Raw genomic sequence first — 3,227 nt, forward strand, 5'->3', positions numbered from 1 at the left:
TTTCAGCAAGACAATTCCCCTGTGTGCAAAGTGAGGTTAATACAGAAATGGTTTGTCGATCAGTGTGGAAGAACTTGACTCGCCTACACAGAGGCCTTACCTCATCAAATACCTTTGGGATGAATTGGAACGCCGACTGCGAGCCAGGCCTAATCGCCCAACAACTGTGCCCAACCTCACTAATGCTCTTGTGGTTGAGTGGAAACAAGTCCCTACAGTAATGTTCCAACATGTAGTGGAAAGCTTTCCCAGAAGAGTGGAGACTTTTAAAACAGCGAAGGGGGGACCAACTGTTAAGAAGCAGTACGGCTGGTTGGGTTGTGTATTGGAGGATGCATGACATTCAACCTTCGTCTCTCTCTCGAGCCCGTACGGGAGTTGTAGCGATTAGACAAGATAGTAGTTACTACAATAATTCCAAAACTACTACCTTATACACACAAGTGTAAAGGGATAAAGAATATGTACATAAAGATATATGAATGAGTGATGGTACAGAACGGCATAGGCAAGTAGATGGTATCGAGTACAGTATATACGTATGAGATGAGTAATGTAGGGTATGTAAACAAAGTGGCATGACTTTTCTCCCAGTCCCTGCTGCTGAAAATCATCCCCACAGCATGATGCTGCCACCAACATGCTTCTCCATAGGGATGGGGCCAGGTTTCCCACAGACGTGACGTTCGGCATTCAGGCCAAAGAGTTCAATCTTGTTTCATCAGACCAGAGAATCTTGTTTCTCATGGTCTGAGAGTCTTGAGGTGCCTTTTGGCAAACTCCAAGTTCTAAACTTCTTCCGTTTAAAAATGATGGGTGCCACTGTGTTCTTGGGGACCTTCAATGCTGCATAAATTTTTTGGTACCCTTCCCCAGATCTGTGCTTCGACACAATCCTGTCTCGGATCTCTACGGACAATTCATTCGACCTCATGGCTTGGGTTTTGCTCTGACATGCACTGTCAACTGTCGGACCTTATACAGACAGATGTGTGCCTTTCCAAATCATGCCCAATCAATTGAATTTACCACAGGTGGACTCCAATCAAGTTGTAGAAATATCTCAAGGATGATCAATGGAAATAGGATGCACCTGAGCTCAATTTCGAGTCTCATAGCTAAGGGTCTGTATACTTATGTAAATACTTTAAAAATATATATATTTGCAACCATTTCTCAACCTGTTTTCGCTTTGTTATTATTGGGTATTGTGTGTAGATTGCTGAGGAAACATTTTTATTTAATCCTTTTTAAAATAAGGCTTTAATGTAACAATTTTGAAAAAGTCAAGGGATCTGAATACTTTCTAAAAGGCACTGTATTTTACTTGTGCGTACAGTACCAGTCAAAATTTTGGACACACCTACTCATTCCATGATTTTTCTTTCTTGTAGAATAATAGTGAAGACATCACAACTATGAAATGCAGAGGATACGTTCATTAGTTACCAGCCTCAGAAATTGCAGCCCAAATAAATGCTTCCTAGAGTTTAACAGACACATCTCAACAATAAGACTGCGTGAATAAGGTCTTTGTGGTCGAATTGCTGCAAAAAAAGGACACCAATTAGAAGATGAGACTTGCTTGGGCCAAGAAACACAAGCAATGGACATTAGAATGGATGATCTCGCAATGTGTGGCTCCCATCATGAAGCATGGAGGAGGAGGTGTGATGGTGCTTTGCCGGTGACACACTCTTTGTGATTTATTTAGAATTCAAGGCACACTTATTTTTTTATTTTATTATTTTACCTTTATTTAACCAGGCAACTCAGTTAAGAGCAAATTCTTATTTTCAATGGCGGCCGAGGAACAGTGGGTTAACTGCCTGTTCAGAGGCAGAACGACAGATTTGTACCTTGTCAGTTCGAGGTTTTGAACTTGCAACCTTCCGGTTACTAGTCCAACGCTCTAACCACTAGGCTACCCTGCCGCCCTTGCATGGCTACCACAGCATTCTGCAGCTATACGCCATCCCATCTGGTTTAACAGGACAATGACCCAACACACTTCCAGGCTGTGTAAGGGCTATTTGACCAAGAAAGAGAGTGATGTAGTGCTGCATCAGATGACCTGGTCTCCACAATCACCCGACCTCAACCCAACTGAGATGGTTTGGGATGAATTGGACTGCAGAATGAAGGAAAAGCAGCCAACAAGTACTCAGCATATGTGTGAACTCCTTCAAGCCTCTTGGAAAAGCATTCAAGGTGAAGCTAGTTAGAGAATGGCAAGAGTATGCAAAATTGTCATGAAGGTAAAGGGTGGCTACTTTGAAGAATCTAAAATATATATATTTTTTTTGTTACTACATGATTCCATATGTGTTATTTCATAGTTTGATATCTTTACTATTATTCAATAATAATAAAAATCCTTGAATGAGTAGGTGTTTCCAAACTTTTGACTGCTACTGTATGAATGTACCGTATGTGTTGGGCATTATGGATTGTTTATTTGTATGTGTTAGGCTTTAGCTGAGATTATTCTTTACAGAGTCAAGAATATTTGTCCAGGCCTCAATTGTTCCTTGACTAGCACCATTCATTCTCGCTGTGTATTACTCTGTTATAACTTCTAATAGTAACTGAATCCACTGGAGAATTGGGAGAGAGAGTGATGTGATTGCCATCTAAGAGTCAACATATTTTTTTTGCATTAGTGTTACTTGCCAGCAGTAGTCATCTCTGATTGAGAGGAGCTGTCATCTTTAAGTAACATAATAGTTGCAAAGCATTGGAAATTTACATTCATGCACTTCGAAATGAATTTCCTAACTTTGCCCCGGCAGCATTTAAATGTAGGGCACTCCCACATCATATGAAGGAATGTGCTTACCTGATTTAGGGGACACAGTAAACAGTTGTTCGTTTTTGTGTTCGGCAGGTTTTTTTCCCCAGTTGTTCGAGCACAGAAATGTTTTTCTTGAGGCTTGTCGAAGTTTGTTAGCCGAATTCTACGCTCAGGGCTCTAAAGTGCGACCAAATATTTTGCTGTGCGAACAGGAGTTTTATTTTGGGAGCACTGTGTGACTACGAAAAAAATATTCCATATAATGATTGTGATTATAAGGCTTCACTATAACATTGTTATAGATTGAGAAAAAAAATCTAGTTCAGCTCGATAGTCATTGTTGCACCATTACTACAGTGAAAAGAGCGTGCTTCTAGCACTTCCAGGTCAAAAGGTCTGACCCATATATACCACTGCAACATTTTTATCTTCC

The sequence above is a fragment of the Oncorhynchus masou genome, chromosome 29 (assembly GCF_036934945.1).
Source record: "Oncorhynchus masou masou isolate Uvic2021 chromosome 29, UVic_Omas_1.1, whole genome shotgun sequence".
Classification (NCBI taxonomy): Eukaryota; Metazoa; Chordata; class Actinopteri; order Salmoniformes; family Salmonidae; genus Oncorhynchus; species Oncorhynchus masou.